General features: G+C 41.1%; 1 long non-coding RNA gene across 1 annotated transcript; it reads left to right on the top strand.

Moving 5' to 3' along the window:
* The first annotated feature begins 307 nt into the window (after nt 1-307).
* LOC117502176 lies at nt 308-18,914 on the top strand. The gene is made up of 4 exons (XR_004558206.1): nt 308-533; nt 3,981-3,985; nt 7,159-7,164; nt 18,902-18,914. It is a non-coding gene; the product is annotated as an uncharacterized LOC117502176 (long non-coding RNA).
* The last annotated feature ends 2,329 nt before the right edge of the window (nt 18,915-21,243 follow it).

Raw genomic sequence — 21,243 nt, 5'->3', positions numbered from 1 at the left:
TTGGCTGTCATCACAGCAGATCAGTCATTTCCATCTCACCCTGTCCTCTGTATCTTCCTGTGTGACACAAACCTGGTGGCTCCATCCTCAGCATCCTTCTCCTTATATACCCTGGGTCCCTCCACTGCACATGCCCAAACCATCTCAATCTCACCTCTCTGACTTTGTCTCCAAACAGTCCCACCTGAGCTGTCCCTCTGATATGTTCATTCCTAATCCTGTCCATACTCATCACTCCAAAAGAGAATCTCAACACTTTCAGCTCTGCCACCTCCAGCTCTGCCTCCTGTGTTTTTGCTAGTGCCATGTCGCTAAGCCATACAACATAGCTGGACTAACTACTGTCTTGTAGACTTTCACCTTCACTCTTGTAGATAATTTTCAGTCACAAATCACTCCTGCCACCTTTCTCCACCCACTCCACCCTGGCTGCACTCTCTTCATCACTTCTATACCACATTCTCCATTCCTTTGGACAGGTGACCCCAAGTATTTAAACTCATCTACTTTCACCACTTCTACTCCTTGTAACTGTACTATTCTGCGAGGCTCCCTGTCATTCACACACATGTACTCAGTCTTGTTCCTACTGATTTTCATTCCCCTTCTCTCCAGAGCATATCTGTACCATTCCAAGCTAGATTCAACCTGCTCTCTACTCTTACTACAGATCATCTGTAAACATCCTAGTCCATGGAGACTTCTCTCTGGTCTCATCCATCAACCTGTCCATCGCCATTGCGAACAAGAGAGGACTAAGAACTAATCCTTGGTGTAATCCCACCTCCACCTTGAATGAGTCTGTCATTCTACTGTGCATGTCACCGCTATCACATTATCTTTGTACATGTCCTGCACTACCCTCACATACTTCTCTGCCACTCCAGACTTCCTCATACAATACCACAACTCTTCTCTTAGCACCCTGTCATAAGCTTTCTCTAAATCCACAAACACACAATGTAACTCCTTCTGACCTTCTCACTATTTCTCCATCAGTATTCTCAGAGCAAACATTGCATCGTAGTGCTCTTTCTCAACATGAAACCATATTGCTGCTCACACATCTTTGCCTGTTTTCTAAGCCTAGCTTCTACTACTCTTTCCCATACCTTCATGATGTGACTTATCAAATTCATGCCTCTGTAGTTGCTGCAGCTCTGCACATCACCCTTGTTCTTAAAAATAGGAACCAGCACACTTCGTCTCCTCTTCTCAGGCATCCTCTCACTTTCCAAGATTTTATTAAACAACATGGTTTGAAGCTCCACTGGCATCTCTCCTGGACATTTCCATGCCTCCACTGGAATGTCATCTGGACCAACTGCCTTACCACTGTTCTTCCTCTTCATAGTTGCCCTCACTTCTTCCTTACTAATCTCTTGCACTTCCTGATTTACTCTGTCCACATCATCCAGCCTTTTCTCTCACTCATTTTCTTCATTCATCAGCTCCTCAAAATATTCCCTCCACCTTCTCAACACACTCTCCTCATTTGTCAACACATTACCATCTGCATCTTTTACCACCTTTACCTGCTGCACATCCTTTCCAGCTCTGTTCCTTTGTCTAGCCAGTCGGTACAAGTCCTTTGCTCTTTCCTTACTATTCAACTTCTTGTACAGCTTGCTATATGCCTTTTCCTTAGCTTTTGCTACTTTTCTTTTTACCTTGCTTTGCATCTCCTTGTATTCCTGTCTATTGTCTTCATTTCTCTGATTATCCAAACCTCTTTCTCCTTATGCCTTCCTGGACATCTTCATTCCACCACCAAGTCTCTTTGTCTTCCTTCCAGTGTCCAGATGTCAGACCGAGTACCTTCTTAGCTGTCTTCTTCACCACATGTGCAGTACTTTTCCAGTTGTCCAAAACTGTTTCCCCTCCATCCACTGCCTGTCTCACCTGCTCACTGAATTTCACACAACAATCTTTCTCCTTCAACTTCCACCATCTGATCCTTTGTTGAGCTCTCACTCTCTTCTCCTTCTTCACCTCTAGAGTCATCCTACAAACCACCATCCTATGGTGTCTAGCTACACATTCCCCTCCCACCACCTTATAGTCTCCATTTCTTTTAGCTTGCATCTCCTACAAAGAATGTAGTCCACCTGTGTGCACCTTTCTCCAATCTTATAGGTCACCTTGTGCTCCTTGCTTTTCCTAAAGTAGCCATCCCCATTCTTTTTGCAAAATCAACTACTATCTGCCCTTCCACATTCTTGTCCTTCATACCATATGTATCCATTACTTCCTCATCACCTCTGTTCCCTTCGTTAACATGCCCTTTGAAGTCCGCTCCTATCACCACTCTTTCATGCTTGGGCACACTCTCCACCACCTCATCTAACTCACTCCAGAAATCAGTTTCATCTTGCAACCTACCTGTGTGGCATATGCACTGATGTTATTCCTCATCACTCCTTCAATTTCCAACTTCACACTCAGCACCCTGTCAGACACATATGATTGTAACAGGTTATTTTAGATTACACAAGATTACGTATGATTCTCATTATATTATTTTTTTCCATGTGCACTTGTGTGTATGGAAAACACTACTTCCTCTTACCATGTTTTCCCCACACTTTTCCAAAAAACTAGCAATTCTCTGTTAAAATATTAAAAAAAAAATGTTTCCATGGGTTTCATGCTGCAAAGGACAAGATATCCTGATTACTCTGTATTGTACCCTTTGGTCCACTTTTACCTACCTTTACACAAGATTATTCCCAATCTGCACCAATTGAATATGATTATTTATTTACGTCACAATTTATCATAACATCACATTTTTTAAAAATATCTTCAAGCTCAAAACTTGCTTGATCGCTTAGTGTTCTACAGTGCTACTTTTAATACTGATTACACCCAATTTCAGGTCCCAGTTGAGTTCAGTGGGTTTCATTTTCTGAAATCAAACATCAAGAATCAGAAATGAGATATCAGATTAAGACATACAAATTGTGGTGTGCAAATTTATATGAACTATCTTCACATACAGCCAATAAACCTACATGTAATACTACATAGCACTTCAGTGGGTTAAAAAGAAAATATTTGTTTGACTTCATCGTTTCGATGCCCCTGCTGTACACTGTATTAAATGTAGCTTGTGCATGTTCAGATCCTCTTTTGGTTAATAAATATTTTGAGATTAAACACACTGATCCTGCAGATGCTGGGTGGACATGCACATTAAGCGTATGTTTTCAATGTTAAGAGGATCCATTTAATTCAACTAGAGAATAATTATTGAAAATGCTAGGCTGCGTTCCTAATCTGGGATCCAATCAAAGCATGAGCCTTAGTCAGATTAAATATATCCCTCACTTTTCCATCTGCTTCAAGACATCTCCAAAGAAATACACATTTTCTTTGGCGGAGAAAACAACAGAATTAGATGTTGGCCTGCAGCAGTCTTAACGTCAGTGTTTACTAAATCACCCCGGATTACAGGGAAGGCTCCTTTGTCCTGGCACAGGAGCAAGTCCACACAAAGGGACAGAGCAGCAAGGCATTCCTAAAGTTCTTTGACCCACGCTTACACACACACACACACACACACACACACATACATAACAAGCCTGTGACTTTATGTGCAATCAGCTTGTATATTGCTTGGGTGCATTCTTAAATCCGCAGCAGAAAATTTCAGATCCACATTGACAAAGGGATTAATCAGCGGGATGGTAAAAAGGGTGACATCATAATAGGGACTCAGGTTCAGATGGAAACTTTGGTCAGAGACAACGGATACAGCGGTCATCACCTGTTTCCGTTCACTTTCTCACCTTCTTTCTGTCTTTATAGGGAGAAATGGGAGATGCGCCTCCCCTCCAGACTCTCAGAGAAGGACAAATCTACATAAAATTCTGGGCCCACATCCATCTTGGTACCATTTAACCCCCGACTGTAGACCTGTCACCTGCAGTAAACGCTGAACTGTGCCAGTAAAAACAGATTGGGCTTGACTGGAATAGGGTTTGTGAAGATGTGACAGTGGAAAAGACCAAATGAATTTAGGACCTGATGATCTAGAGCGTAATTTAAAGTGCACGCTGCATGTGGTTTGGGGGCGTTTCCCACTCCACTTTGTGATTTGCATGACACATACAGTAATCTGATCACAAAATAAGGAGCAATGTGCAGATAGGGTTGTATAGCCTGTTAATTAATTGTGGGCATCTTCAATCAGATCATCATTTGTAATCACTTTTAAGTGACTGAAGCTATATTTCAAATAGTGGACTTCAGAAGTTACAGAAGTAGAAGTATTACACTGGTCAACACAATTTTTGGTAATTTGGGGTGCTGAACTGGAATCTGCTGGTAGTTTTTGCCAGTCACATCACATTTTTGAAATATGAAAACATATTGTTATGTCAAACATTGAAGCAAAAGTTGTAGTCTCACACACCACTTTGACACCATAGATGATATTAAGGCTCTTGTTCACAATTTGCAAACCTGGTTCAAAAACTGCTTTTGTAGCAGCTTTTGTGCATGATTAGTGGTGTCAAACTCATGAGCGAATGAACTTTTGCGTAATCCATTATTATGGAAGATTGCAAAAAAACGTGATGTGATGAAGGAATCTGAACTCAGATGCAGCACCCCAAAATGATCCTGAATCAGTTCTCAAAGTCCATGCAAGAATATTTCTTTTTTGTTGTTGACCAGTGTGATACGAATCGCAGTGATCCACCAAACCTCCCTGAGGTCAAGCAACCATTGGTAGCAAATGTGTCATCTGCTGGCATTACCAGAAGAGGCACACAATGTTGAAAATAGTAGAATGGTGTCAGCAAATAGAGAAAAGAAAATCCAGCTGTCACCGTAAGAAGCAACAGGAGAAGGACCACCTTTACCTGGAAATCCAAATCAGATTCCATATGCTGGAGAAGGCTACAGGCAGTGTGTCTGCCACAAGAGATGCTTCCTAATCCGACCATTCAGTCTCATTCATATTGCAGCTCCCCTCCTGTAAACCAAAGGAAGAAAATTTGCCTAAAACAGTACAAACCAGAGTTACTAAAATTTTGTATTTTTCTCTTCATTTTTAATTTTATTTAATTTTTGTTTTCAATTCACATTTGCTTTAGCTTGATGAGTGATGAACTGTATGATAAGTGCTAATGTGTGTCTGTATGTGAACAAGTAGCGTATACGCACATCCCGATGTGTGGGCGGGCTCTCATGCCCTCATGACATGCTGATAATTACTGTACGTACAGACAAGATCTCATGGGGACCGGCGAGCCACGTCTGAGTGTGCACGGCACTGTGTGAACTATGTTATCAGCGGGTCAGCCAGGCTAATGTACCTTCCAACACCTAAACTGTAGTCCACATGACAGATAGAAAGAGCGGAAAATAAATAAAAACATATATATGATAAGGGAAAAGGCATGAACTCATTCATGTGTGATCACTTTGCTCATAGCCTGTTGACAAGGGACGTTACAGTTGATCGCCTGTGTCAAAGACTGAATGGTCCCCCCTAAATTCGGTCCGACTGGCCTTCACTGCGCATGCGTCATTAGCCGTGGTTCATGGATTATCACCTTGTTTCTGCTTAAACTGCACTCTAGTCATCATCTTTCTCAGAGACAGATATCTGAAGTTTTTGTACAACAATCATTTCCACATAAATTCAGCATTATTTCATCATAAAAGACGAAGGGAGCAATCAGAGCGTGACAGCTACATGAGCTGCTAGCTGATGCATTCACTGCACGCTGATCATTTCAAAGTGTCACCGAGTTTCATCTTGTTTCTGCTTAAAATGGCCTTGTTTCTGCTTAAAACTGACTTTAGAATGATTTAAGAGGTTTTACCTTGTCATCTGATGATAATCCCATTAATCCATTTGGGTGAAGAGACTGTCTTAGACGAGCGGCTCATCTCCGATGTGGACATACATAAAAACATATATCACTGTTGCAATAGGCTACAGCCAGTGCACCCCGCGCACATTGACAGGCTACCCCAGGTGAAACGGACCGTCAGATCATAACACACAGCAGGCGATCTGAATGTCACGTCACCCACGTGAGCTCTGTTCCACATGACGTGGTGTCTGTCCTGCGGTGCACCATCCACAAGACACTCGTGCGGGGCCAGCTGGACACACCACCAACAGATGTGGACATGATAAGTGCACCCTGCTTCTCATTCATGTCATTTCATGACTGTACATCTGTGACAATGGGTAATCTACAGAGAAACAGATGGATCATACTTGTATTGCCTGCTTGATAAGAGGGATTCAATAAAATGCGGTGTTTTTATCTGGTGTGTGGTTGTATTTTTCTTAAATACGTCCATGTTCTTCTTGGTATCAGGCAATTTCCTGCACCTTTTACAGGACAGCGATGGTAGCTCAATGGTAACGTTTCTGGCTGGCAGTCAGGGCTTTGCGGAATTGCAGGTTTGAATCCCGTGGGTGGCATGTATTTTTTTATTTTCTATTTTTCACAGCGGCTGCGTGATGTGGTTTTATATATATATATATATATATATATATATATATACAACCCCTGGAATCCCCGGCCTCGGAGGATGTTCATTCAGTTGTTTAATTTTGTAGAAAAAAAGCAGATCACAGACATGACACAAAACTAAAGTAATTTCAAATGGCAACTTTCTGGCTTTAAGAAACACTATAAGAAATCAGGAAAAAAAATTGTGGCAGTCAGTAACGGTTACTTTTTTAGACCAAGCAGAGGGAAAAGCCTGCTCACAGGCGAATGACGCAACCGACAGGTGTGAAAAAACTCACGCATACGCACAAAGGTTCAAGCTTGGCTGATGCAATCACACGTGATTCAAATCCATCTAGTTTTTGAAAAAAATAAAAAGGTCCATTACTTTTTGGACAGACCTTGTAATGCTGCATTTATGTAGAAATCGTTGTTGTACAAAAGCTTCAGGTACAGTAGTGTTCTGAATAATATTACATAGGAAACAAGGTACCATTAGATTCAGTAGATTCTCACAAATCCAACAAGACCAAGCATTCATGATATGCACACTCTTAAGGCTATGAAATTGGGCTGTTAGTAAAAAAAAGTAGAAAAGGGGGTGTTCACAATATTGAACATGCTTTTCTCTTTAAAAGCGTGAGGAAAATGGGACGTTCAAGACATTGTTCAGAAGAACAGTGTAGTTTGATTAAAAAGTTGATTGGAGATGGGAAAACTTATACGCAGGTGCAAAAAATTATAGGCTGTTCATCTACAATGATCTCCAATGCTTTAAAATGGACAAAAAAAACCAGAGACGCGTAGAAAAAAACAGAAAACAACCATCAAAGTGGATAGAAGAATAACCAGAATGGCAAAAGCTCACCCATTGATCAGCTCCAGGATGATCAAAGACAGTCTGGAGTTACCTGTAAGTGCTGTGACAGTTAGAAGACGCCTGTGTGAATCTAATTTATTTGCAAGAATACCCCACAAAGTCCCTCTGTTAAATAAAAGACATGTGCAGAAGAGGTTACAATTTGCCAAAGAACACATCAACTGGCCTAAAGAGAAATGGAGGAATATTTTGTGGACTGATGATAGCAAAATTGTTCTTTTTGGATCCAAGGGCCGCAGACAGTTTGTGAGACAACCCCCAAACTCTGAATTCAAGCCACAGTTCACAGTGAAGACAGTGAAGCATGGTGGTGCAAGCATCATGATATGGGCATGTTTCTCCTACTATGGTGTTGGGCCTATATATCGCATACCAGGTTTCATGGATCAGTATGGATATGTCAAAATATTTGAAGAGGTCATGTTGCCTTATGCTGAAGAGGACATGCCCTTGAAATGGGTGTTTCAACAAGACAATGACCTCAAGCACACTAGTAAATGAGCAAAATCTTGGTTCAAAACCAACAAAATGAATGCCTCGCAGATGTGAAGAAATCATGAAAAACTGTGGTTATACAACTAAATACTAGTTTAATGATTCACAGGATTGCTAAAAAAAAAAGATCCCGAACCTATTCCAGATGAGGAAATCATCTCCATCCAGGAAGGAGTCACACTTCAAATGGTCAAAACTATTGTAATATGGCTGATTTTAAGTTTTGTTTGGTCAACGTCATTAACTTGTGGTTTCAGATAACTCGTGGTCCGATTTTGTGGACCTCAACTTGTACGAGTTAGAGCCCCTTCACACATAACACGAATGAGGCCGAATGACACACGAATGAGGATTCAAATGGCACTTGTGAAAAATCAGAGCTGCACTTGAATGCCTCGTACAGCAGTTGGCACAACCATTCGGCCACAGCACATGTACTCCACATTCGCATCGCGCTCATGCTGGAACCCCAATCGAACTGCGTCAAGATGAGGTCCTACTGCTATCTGACCATGGTCGCAACATTTGTACAGCATGTCATACATAGGTCAGACCATTCGGGTCGCAGTCAAGGAGCTGCACAAAATGATCGGCCATGTCGAACACTGGCCGACTGTCATGATCGAGGTCCGATATGCCGAAAGCTCCAAAGGTGGGTGGTGTGCAGTGTGATTGCTATCCAGCTCAGCGTACACAGCTGGACAGGTTGTCATGTCCATAATGGACGTCATTTCACACATACAGTGTCATTCCCTCCCATAGATTACACAATGTATTTGAGACATCATGATCAACAGAGCTGTTATACGAGATGTGCAGATGCACACAGCATGCTGCCTGCCCACTGCGAATCAATGCATGTGACAGGGCAGGCGCACTGTCACCAGACACAGCTGAGCTGGAGCTCAGAACTGTCAAACATCAATCATGTTATATACAGCATGTTATGCATTTGTCAGGGAACTGTGGTTGACATGTAATCACGTCATGGGTTGGATGTCAGTTGAAATCAAGCAGGGAGGGAGCTGACCATGGCCCACGGCCAGTGACTCCGGTCCTGCGGCTTGCGCCTCTCCAAATTGTAGCCACCACGTCAGCGCAATGCAATGCATGTGCTCGGGACCATGGACCACCAATCAACCATGGTGGTGCATGCATGTCTACAAAAAAGATCACAATAATCACAGTAATTCTTGTATTGTCTGCTCTTTATAACAGCAATTAAATATTTTTACAGACAAGACGAGATCATTTGTTTCCTCAATTCCAACACAGACGCTGTCCCAGCTCAAGTCATGAAGTATCAATTAAACATCATTACCGGTAAGTGCCCAGTCCCACTGGCGTTTAGAAGGATTTGCGTATGGATTGTGCACAAAATTGGCTCATATTCGCTTAACATCTGCAATATCTGTGAAACATGCTTGTATGAGTCGGCTGACACCCGCACACGTCCACATTTATCTGCAGAGGCACGTTTTTCCATTTCCAGGATTTTTGAGCTGCACAAAATGTTGGCTGCGGATGACATCTGCCTTACATACTCCATACATACTCAATACATACACAAACATACTCAATCTATGCACTGTATATTCGCCGTCATCTGCTGATATCTGCAACTGACAGGGATTTGCGGTTTGGCAGCAGACTGGGACAGTGTGCCCATCATGTCCACATCACGAACTGAAATAAGTTGTAGCGACTGCATACAGATTGGCCATGAATAAAGCATTTTTATTACATCTGCTTTGCGTCTGATTTGCTGCGGATGCAAATCAGATGCACTGTGTTCACATCTGGACACCGTTCTTTGTTCTACCGGCTACCACGCGCTCTGCGCTGGACGCTGTGTATATAAAATAATTATTTTGTGGCGGATTAATCATTTTATTCTGCAAATTGGCTGTTGAAAACGGCTCTAATCACCTTCTGAATCACAGAGGAAGCTGCATCTGCGCGCGCGAACGGCTAACAAGCTGCAGCTGTCTAAAAAGCTGTCTAAAAAGTTAATTATTTGACTTGTTTACAGTGTCAAGGCTTGATAGTTGCATGTGTTTTCCTTCTTGTCTGCAGCTGTTACAGTATTTATTCCTGTTTATAACAGATTTAACTTCTTGTTATAATCGTTCAGACGAGCTGCGCTCTGATGTGATCTACTGACATCACCACTCGCCCTGTTCACTGCTTGTTTACTACAATCAACTTGTCCAAGTCCAGCTATTGCTCCAGAGGCTGTATTGTTGGTGTGAATAGTGATGCCGAAAGGAGCGAGTGCGCTTCTTTTATGACCGCAATGCAGATGCCGTGCACGTGCAAACACGTGCGCTATGCATTCATAATACACCCGTAATACTGCCATGATAATCGCAATGTGTCGGATCTGTTTCCTCACTACATGCGTTATACAACCGTGATTGTTCATCATATATTCGCTATACATTATTAATATATCCATAATTCATACTGGGACATTTGTCATCTTTAGCCATTTTTGTTGCAGACGACAACGAATGCCCGTAATTTTTATACTAAATTCATGCGCAATTAATCCTCTCCCCAGTGGGACAGGGCCCTAACATGACTGTCTTACATTTAAACAGCACAATGATTGTTCTTATAATGTTCTATGGTCTTTCATTATTTTGTCTTACAAAGTTCTTTGATTTTTGTACAACATATAATTGCTTCCATTGTTGTGAGAGTGTGATGTGGTATCACACCGCTCACCGTGGTCACACTATGTTTGTGCGCATTAGACCTGTTCAAAATGTCAAATATTACAAAATCTTTTGGGCTACATGTTGTTCTTGTTCCACTAATAAAATGTAAGATCTGTGCCAAATTTTATTGTAATGGGACATTGTTTAGGGGTCCCCCACAAAGCAACAATTTTCCCAAACAAGCAATGTAGTAATCCAGTAATTCCAGTAATGTTCTCTTCTGGGTGACCAATCAACCACCACTTTTTGTGATTAGAAGCCGTCACATGTACCTGTAAAAGAAAAATAATGGCATCAGAGTCTTCTCCCATTAGGGTGGCGTTGCCTTGCCTTGACAGCGGAGGGAGATGAAAATGTGTCACTCTGGGGGACCTATAACTCTTATCTGATTGAGTTCAAATTTGGTCTGCGCCTATAAAACCCCAAGTGGAACAAAAACAACATGTGGCCCGAAGTCTCTCACAACTATAATTTTTTCACTATATATAACATGAACAGCTCTAGTGCGTGTGCACACGATCATGCACAAAACTGTAACTGCGGGATTGTACTGCATCCATCCATGGCTGGACAACTGTCTGTCCCTCCTGACTGCAGCTGGAATTTGTCAGGTTTCACCCATTCGGCCTGTTTCGGCCTCATTCACCCAACTTTGTGGTATGTAGAAAGGGGCCATTACAGAGGTTTACCTGTATTCTATTATCTGCTGCACTATTGACTGTTCAATGGCAATGAGAACCTGTTTATCCTATACAGTTACATTTTGTAGTGGTTTAACCCTTGATGTCATCTGCATTCTTTCAACACCAATTAAAAGTGCTTTTTCTCAACAATGAAAAGATTAACAAAAGCATCAACAGAGCCCAGTTTGAAAAATATCGGCGTTACCCTTTAAGATGTGCAAAATTGTAAAATAGTTAAATAATGGCCTTTCAGTTTTTTTTTTTAAGTTTGCTAGATCATAACCACCACAAGCCAATATCAGGTAGGTCTTTTTTCATCTTCTTTGGTTCCTTCCAGTAAGCACAGAGGATATGTTTTTATGGCAGATATGCTTCCTGATTCAATGCCAAACATACTGTATTTGGAACAATGTGATGAAGCACACTGGTGAGCTAGTTCTGGCAGGCATCTCAAGCTGTGTGCTGCATGCACACTAACATGCCTCATTCATATAATTACCACATACCTTGGACTAAAACACATTTTTACATGATCCTCTTAAACACTCCCTCTAAATTGGGTGGGCTATTCAAGATGCAACAGTTTCCCAGCTCCCCCTCTGCCTGTTAATGCTGTTAACTGCCACATCACTGCTATTGCTTTGCTCCGCTTTCACCCCAGCATCCATCTGTGGGCTCAGATCAGTGTGTGTCTAATCATCGCTACCTCATATCTAAAGCAAGCACCGGAGGGGAGTGACAATGATCGGAACCCATCCGATAAACTAAAAACTATATGCTGCTGTTGCAATAAATGTTCTTCTGTGTGAGTTGTCTGACTCAAATGTGCATGTGTTGATCATGGAAGGAAATCCACAGAGACACAGGAAGAGTATGAAACATGAAGAAATGGGGTATTGATGGGCTTGAACCCAGGACCTTCTTGATGACAAGGTTTTTAAATGTTATACCAGACAACAACTAGTCTGTCTCCTTAATAAAATTTTGCAGCCTAATATCTGTTTGAGCTGGGTTGGTGCACACGCGAGCATGTTGACATGAGGGAAAAAACTAAGTACAGATCATAAAAGAGGGAGGAAGTATCATAATCTCTCATTACATCATTCATGGAGGTTATTGCAAAGACATAAACCACTGCTGCAGGAAATGACTTAACAACTGTCATAAAAGTCAGTTATATACCATTCACCCAAACCCTCTATTTCCAATCAATGTATGTTGAAATGGCATTTCTTAGCTTGCGGCATCATGCGTTTGCCATTAAAATGAAAATAATCTTCCAGACAGAACCATAATGTTTTTTTGTTTGTTTTTAATTGCCACGCATTGTTCTTTTACTGTTATATTTAAACAAAGCTGTTGCTGTGCACATCCAACTAATGTGATGAATGCACCTGCAGAAATGTGCAGAATCAAATCGCCAATCATTCAGCAAACGCTTGTTCTCTGAGGTCAGCTGATGTTTAAATGGTTTATTAAAGAGGCATGGGAATGTTACGGTTTCCACCCAGCTCTGGATGGGTCATCTTTGAAGATAAAACTGGTAATTCGCTGGACAATGGAACGATGATCAAACACACAATATGAGGAGCTCTTATTGGTAAGCCTTTTATCCACAACTGAAGGAACTCCTTGAGTAATTGTCCACTGACAACTAGTTTTTAAACTTGAAATTGTCAAGTTCTTTTATCCCTCCTAAACTGGCCCTCTCGATGTTCTAAGGTTATGTTTTGCCTTCTTTCTTTTTTGATGTTCTTTACAGCTCCCTTTGTTACCTAAAGCCATGTTATCAACTAAAACACACTTGTTGGACCTCCCTCTTAGTTGTGTCCCAATTATCCCAGTGCAGGCATCCAAATGTTAAGCATCTTCTATGTTATTTCTCACACATCTCTTCGGTGGAGACGATGCGGTAATTAGTACCTGTGGGATATGTCAGTGTGATCGGGGGCCAGGGCTAAGCACGGCTCCATGCACAAGTGGTCCTCCATGGCGGCTTTGTGGTTGTGTCATTCAGACAAGGGATTTTTATTCAATGGAGCTGCTGAGTCTGATATTACAGCGGTGTGAGCGGTGTCCGGATAGCTGCGACTGAGGTGGTTCTCGGTGTTCTCAGAGCCTTGAGAATTGCATTCCTGCAATTTCTGAGAAGGAAAAGAAATATGTGTGACTTTGAGAAGTTTGATTCTAAAGTTTCACAGATCTTGATGGATGGTTTTGTTGTATTCTTGATTTTATTCCAATATAAATCAGTTATTGATATATGGATTTGGGTAAAGCAAGTTGCTCAGTGGACCAGGATTTGATTCTGGTCATGCTACCTCTCTGTGTCATTGGACAAGATATTTCATCTGCATGATCTCAGTCCATGCAGCTGTAAATGGTCACCTGCCATGGCTGGTCAAGTAACCTGGGTCAGCCTGGCATCTGTTCATGGAGGGTAGTGGAACTCCCATCCTCTTCAAGGCATGGAATGCGAGGATAAATGTCAGTACCAATGGGCTTCAGGGCCTATTAAGAATTTATTAATTCTTCAAGGATTTGCAGTGAAAATCAGTACATTAAATAATCTATACAGGGACCATGGGCTGGTGCTACACTTTGCCACATCCACCAGACCACAGATCTGAGCTTGTCCTGGATGGCAGCCACCCAGACAGATATCCAGTCCATCCCATCTCACGAAAGTAAGGGCCCAGTCCCACTGGGGAGAGGATTAGTTGCGCATGAATTGAGCACACAAAGTACGGGCGTTCGTTGTTGTCCGCAACAAAAATGGCCAAAAATGACAAATGTCCCAGTATGAATTACAGATATATTAATAATGTATAGCGAATACATGATGAACAATCACGGTTGTATAACGCATGTAGTGAGGAAACGCATCCGAAGCATTGCGATTAACAAGGCAGTATTACGGGTGTATTATGAATGCATCGCGCACATGTTGCGCATGCACGGCATCTGCATTGCAGTCATAAAAGAAGTGCACTCGCTCCTTTCGGCATCACTATTCACACCAACAATACAGCCTCTGGAGCAGTTGCTGGACTTGGACAAGTTGACTGGAGTAAAGAAGCAGTGAACAGGGCGAGTGGTGAAGTCAGCAGATCGCACCAGAGCACAGCTCATCTGAATGATTATAACAAGAAAGTAAATCTGTTATAAACATAGGAATAAATACTGTAACAGCTGCAGACAAGAAGGAAAAAACACGCAACTGTTTTATCAAGCCTTGACAATGTAAACAAGTCAAATAATTACCTTTTTAGACGGCTCAAAATGCTTTCTGCAGGTTGTTAGCCGTTCGCGCGTAGGCACCCACCTGCAGCTTCCTCTGTGATTCAGGAGATGATTAGAGCCATTTTCAATAGCCAACTTGCAGAATAAAATGATTAATCCACCACAAAATAATTATTTTATATACGCAGCATCCAGCACAGACCGCTTGGCCGCCGGTAGAACAAAGAACGGCGTCCAGCTGTGAACACAACGCATTTGATTTTCATCCACCGCAAATCAGATGCAAAGCAGATGTAATAAAAACGCTTTATTCGTGGCCAATATGTATGCAGTCGCTACAACTTCTTTTAGTTTGTGATGTGGACATGATGGGCATGCAAAATATCCATTTTACACACTGTCCCAGTCCGCTGCCAAGCCGCAAATCCCCGTCAGTTGCGGATATCAGCAGATAATGGCTGATATACAGCGCATAGCTTGAGTATGTATTGTGTATGTAAGGCGGATGTCATCCGCAGCCAAAATTTTGTGCAGCTCAAAAATCCTGGTAACAGAAAAACGTGCCTCTGTGGATAATTGCGGATGTGTCCAGGTGTCGGCCAACTCATACAAGCATGTTTCACGCATATTGCGAATGTTAAGCGAATATGAGACAATTTTGTGCGCAATCCATATGCAAATCCTCCTAAACGCCAGTGGGACCAGGTCCTAACCATCTATGTGCCACAGCCACGTATAGAGCCATCAGTCAAGGCAGAGTTGAACAGCTTTTGAAGTCCATCCTGATCTACAAGTGGATCCAGAATAATTTGATTTCCAATGTTAAACTCATCAATAACGAGAACAAAGGCAGACATCCAATTTAACTGCAACTCTTTAAAAAAAAAATTATCTGCCGCAGCCAGGTGAAAAGTGCACATCCTCTTGGCCTTCTACAGCCACTGCGGTCCTCAGTACTGAGACACCTGCGTGCTGGATAATGCACGGAGAAATGCACTAGATGTCCAACATTTTGTAGCTGATGCCTCTTTATAATGGAAGTGATACACCTCATCTGCATGTCTTGGCATGCTAATTCACACCAATAACCAATCACAAGGGGACATGGTGGTCTAATAATTAAGACTTGAGAACAGAGGATCCTCTGCTCAAATCCCAGCCTGACTGAAAAATCACTAAGGGCCCTTGGGCCAGGTCCTTAATCCCTTAGTTGCTCCCAGTGTGTAGTGAGCACCTTGTATGGCAGCACCCTCACATTGGGGTGAATGTGAGGCATTATTTGTAAAGTGCTGTGCACGTCTGATACAGATGGAAAAGTGGTATATAAATGCAGTCCATTTAAAACTCAGTATTCTTGTATTCTATTATTAACCTCTGTAGAGTTGAAAATATGACCCAAAACCCCATTATATATTTTTAATTAAATAAAATCCTGGTCTAATAAATAGGAATTTGTCTGATATTCTAACCATGTGCATTCATTGGAATTTTAGTCAAAATGGCCAGGGTGCTACAATCTTTAATGATCCCTTAGATAGAGGAACATATTAGGACCTATGAGCCATAATCTTAATTAATAGCAATGGATGGCAGAAATTACTTCAGACAATATCAAATGCATACAAGTCAGATCCACAAGTATCTGGAAAATGACAATTGTTGTAATTTCACATCTTTACACCATCAAAATGTAGCTGAAATAAAACAATCATATATGTATGTGTAGTGTAAACTTTCAGCTTTAATTTAAGGGGTTTAACAAAAATATCACATTAACCATTTAGGAATTACCTTTTTTATACACAGTTCTTCAGGAAAAAAAAGATGTACAAATCTCAAATTACAGCCACAGAAGTATAAATAACTCCTTCAGCGTCATCATGGGTGTCTTGATGGCTTCCCTCACGCATCTCCATCCTGCACAATCACTCAGTTTTTTGAGAAGTGGCTTTGTCATGCAGACCTACCATACACTACCGTGCTGTTTGGATTTCTTATGGATTAATGTAAATGATGTCCAAAACATATTCTGCAACTTGGAACTGTTCATGTATCCATCTCCCCGACTTAGCCAAACAAAAATGTCTGAAAAAGTGATGATTTGTATTGACAATAATTCTACTATGTTGCTTGTCCAGTAACATAAGGACTCTAAAAACAGACTGTCTACAAAAATAGCTGTAATTCCTAAATGGTTGATGTGATATTTATGTTAAAACCATTGGATTAAAGCTGAAAATTGACACGACATACAGATATTAAACTTATGAACCTGACTATAGTTAGTCTGACCAAGCACTCAGAATAGAGTTTGTTCTTGGGTGTCGGCAGCTCCTGTAAGCGTTAGGTAATAAAGGCAAACAGGGAGTTGGTGGGAAATCGACTGATGGCTCCGCCCACCTCGGTGGCTTGTTTGATGTAAGTGTTTCTATGCAAAAGCACTCCATGCTCGTTTTTCCGGCCTCCTCTCCTTTTGTCAGTTAAAGAATGCTCGCTGCCTTTGGATTAATTAAAGTCTAAACATTAAATATTGATTGATGCATTATCAGCGGCTCACAGTCGCCTCCTCTCAGATTGATTTCCGCTGTGATTTATTGTCATATTTGCAGAGTCATTTCACTTGATAACAAAGAGAAATTGCTCACAACCTCAGGACCCCCCTCCATTAGCCCCCCCACCACCACCACCACCACCACTGGCATGCTTCTTGATACTTCCTCCCGCCCTCCCCCCTTTCTGCTCTCTTTTTATTCCTCCCTCATTTTTTAAGCCTCTTCCTTTTTTCGACGCGGCTGTCACCCTCTTTCCGTTTAACAGTAACTCTGCTCTTCTGTTTTCTCTCACTGTTGTTAATAATGTTACAATATAGACTACTGGATTGTGCTTGAAGGTACTCAACAAATCGCTTTAATTCAAAGACAGCACATATCTTAAAATGAAAAATTATCAGATTATTTGTCCTTAATTTGAAAATGTGGATGCCAAACTGATTGGCCCTTTAAAATAATTTTTCATTCTTTTGTTAAACATTAGAAAACGCACATACAGAAGGGAATTTTCGATTGCAGCCACACACACACACACCCCCCAGTCGTTTCCATTTTCGGCTGCCAAACAAAATTTATGATTTTTCTCCCCGGCCGTCAAATGTGAACTCTATTAATTTGTTGGGGTGAAGTCTGATTTATAGGCTTAAGAGCTCGTTGATTCATCATTTGTTAGCCAGATATTTGCTGCCAGCTCGCTGGATGATGGAATCATCCTGTTTTTCACACACTGTACACACATGTGCGCACACATAACAACACACAAACACATGCACAAGCAAAGAAACTCTACATAAAAAGGAGGCCTGCAAGTAATGATTATTTTCAAAATTGATTAATTATTCTTACATTTTCTCCATTAATCTATTAGTTATTTGGTCCATAAAATGTCAGTAAGTGCAAAAAAAAAAAAAAAAAAGATCAGTCTTTTTAGAGCTCAAAATTGCACTTTTAAATATTGTGTTTTGGTGACAGCCCAAAGATATTCAGTTTACTGCTCAACAGGAGTAAAGAAACTAGTAAAATAAACCAGAAAATACTCACATTTTAGGCACTCAAATCAGAGAATGTTTTGTTGTTTTTACTGCCTCAAACTGACTCAAAACAATTAATTGACTATCAAAATAGCTGTTGATTAATTTCATAGTGGTTAATAATTGATTAATTGGCGCAGGTCTAATGTATGACTAAAAAATGTGCAATCATGTTTGTCTGATCTCCTTTTTTGCTTAAACTGTCACAGCTGACTATTCTGTGGTTTTAGGTCATTTTCACGGGACTGACGTGCACTTCTTATTGCAGCAATAGTGACACGTACAGCAGTTCAACTTATTTCCATAATGGGCTTAGTAAAGCAACTGCTTTGAACAAGTTAGGCAATAAAGTTCAACTTTTAAATCCAGACTTGAGACTTTTCTGTTCTTGACTGCCTATAATCACAGATGTTGGGAATTTCTTAGTGTTATTATTTATATTTGTTTATTTACTGATTGATTGATTGATTTTAGTGTTTCATTGTCTTTTGTTGCTTTTGGGAGGCACTTTCTATCATTTTAAAGTACTATATAAGTTAATAAATTAATAATACTTTTATTATTTCCCCTTGCCTCCCAGTGATAGAGGGTAAAGACTTGGGTTTCCATATGTGTGCGGTGGTGGATGGGCTGTAGTCTGATCCATCCTGCGAGGATGAGGAGGAGGATTCCATACAGAGGCCTCTGGACAACCTCTCCTCGACTGCAGATGAATATGAACATCTCACACTGCAAAAGCCACTTATCACACCATATTTAGTTGATCTCCATGATGGAGATTCACTCTTGACTCTTTCCCAATGTAGACAATAAAGCATTGATGTGACAAGATTAAAAAAAAAAACCTTCTCATGTTGAATATCTATTTAACTGACAAAGTCCGATCTTCAGCTGATATGGCAGTAGCAGCACTTCTAATTTCATATATCGCTTTTGTGATGGGCTGGAGAGTGCGCACATTGACAGGCTGTTCCAGCTGGACCGGACTGTCAGTTCATGTGGACATGCAGCAGGCGATCTGAACATCATGTCTGTCTGACAGGACAGTGAGCGGCGCGCCGCAGGACCAAATGACAGGCGAACAGTATGACAAATACACCACTTTCAGTCATGTATCAGCAGAAATACGCAGTACCAAACACTGTTAGGTCAGTTATCACAGCACTTTTTTAGAAAACATGTTTTATCTGCTTGTTGATTTGAGCCATTTCACACTCATCTTGTAAGACGGTCATTGTAGTGCAATGGTAAAGTTTCTGTCTGGTAATTAGAGTGTGTGGGTTCAAATCCTGTGAGTGGCATTTTTTTTAACCAGGCTTATTTAACTGCGGGGTTCTGTATTGCGTCCCCTTTTCTTTATTATTTATATCAGCCCAGTGATATTCATTAATTATACAGCTGTTTTTTTATTTTAATTTCCTCCACATCAGCTCCTCCCATGGAACACAGTGCGAGTACCTACAGCTGCTCACACTGTGTTCCTGCTCGAAAGACACGGTCGTGTGCACAAACCATCGTACCGGCATTGTGCACACCTGCCCGACTTGCTGTTTCATGGTTCCCTCATACGAGCTGTTTCGCTGTGAGTCGCCCTGAGTTGTACATATTTGCACTATGTGTGAAGGGGCCCTAAGCAGAGGGTGTAGCCTAGTTGGTATTTATCTGGACTTGTGGGCATTTCCTGAATCTGGAGTGGTACACATGTACAAGCCCATTGTCCTAAAAAAGGTTAGAGAAATTTGACAGACGTTCGTGAAAATATTCTTGCATAAGGCCTGAACCTTATATTTTTAGAACTTCCACTTAACTCTTTGAAAACACAGTGGCACAAGTTGCTCATGTGCACACTTCCAACACAGGAAGTTTCCAGTTCAAGACAACGCTGCCCATTCTCCATGTAATGTGGGATTGTCACAGGAACAGCATCCGGTGTGAAACGTGTGCCAAAACAACATATAGACCACGAGCTAAAAGGGAAAAGCCTAAAAAATTACTGACTGAACTCATGTTTGGTGGTTCCACTACTTGGACCATTTACCATTAAACTTGCTGTGTCCTTCAGGATGTTGTTTTGGAAAATATCAAGGTCATTGGGTCAAAGGTCAACATTTTGGTTTGTTTGTTGTTCCCTGACTCCTCCCAGGTCCTTTAGCCAATTTCCACCTACCTTGATACATGGGTGAGAGTCAACCCCAGAACTGCTCTGAAAGAGTTTGTTTTGGCAGAGGTCAAGTTCATTGTGTCAAAGGTCAGATTGCCATGGTTCTTACTGTCATCACGCCCATGGGAACGTTATCGAGTTCTTTCAAAGGCTTTGGACAAATTAAGACTTTCTGATTGCAACTGGATTTTGCGATGTTGAATTATGAGATTTGTCCTAATTTGTATTTTTATATGTCTGTGTGTGTGTGTATGTGTGCGCGCGTGTGCACATATTAGAACAACGGCACTCTTGTGCATCTTAAGCCAGCACTAAGATAAGACGGGCACGTCATCTGGATCACACGGTATTGTTCTGCTTGACAAATTGTATTATCATTCATGAGGAACAGTGTGGAAAACTGTGTGGTCCCAAATCAGGCGACCACGTGGCGCGAACAACTTACAAACCACCATCCCAGTTTGTAAACCTCTTTATTTATACTGCTCTGATTTTAAATCCAAAACATCATTGGGCTTCACATTTAAATTATAGACTGTACAATCTCCAAAATGCACTTTGGATAAAGTGGAAATCATTTTATTTCTATTTCCAGTATTGTTCTTGGTGCTCTCATTGACATGCAATAAATTATTTTTACAATTTATAAAATGCTATTTTTATTTCATGTGTTATGGAATTCCAGCTTGGCTGCACATGGACTCATTACATCATCTACTCAGACTGTTCTGTTTAATCAAGATAGACCCTCTGTGTTTGACATCCATAATCAGTGAGCAGTGAGGGAAATTATTCAATTAACCCTAATTAACGCTGCAATATTCCATTTACCGTGCAAAGATTAACCTTGTTACTTTGACTATTTCAAAGCGTGTTCACACACACTGTACAAGATCATCTATTGTCTGGAAGCAGTTAATTAAGACTAAATTTGCTAATTGTTCATTTGTATTTTTGCTATTGGCCTGTCATGTGTCATGATAAATCACTGCGCAG

Source organism: Thalassophryne amazonica, chromosome 2 (genome assembly GCF_902500255.1).
Source record: "Thalassophryne amazonica chromosome 2, fThaAma1.1, whole genome shotgun sequence".
NCBI lineage: Eukaryota > Metazoa > Chordata > Actinopteri > Batrachoidiformes > Batrachoididae > Thalassophryne > Thalassophryne amazonica.
This window is presented reverse-complemented; position numbering and strand designations above follow the sequence as displayed.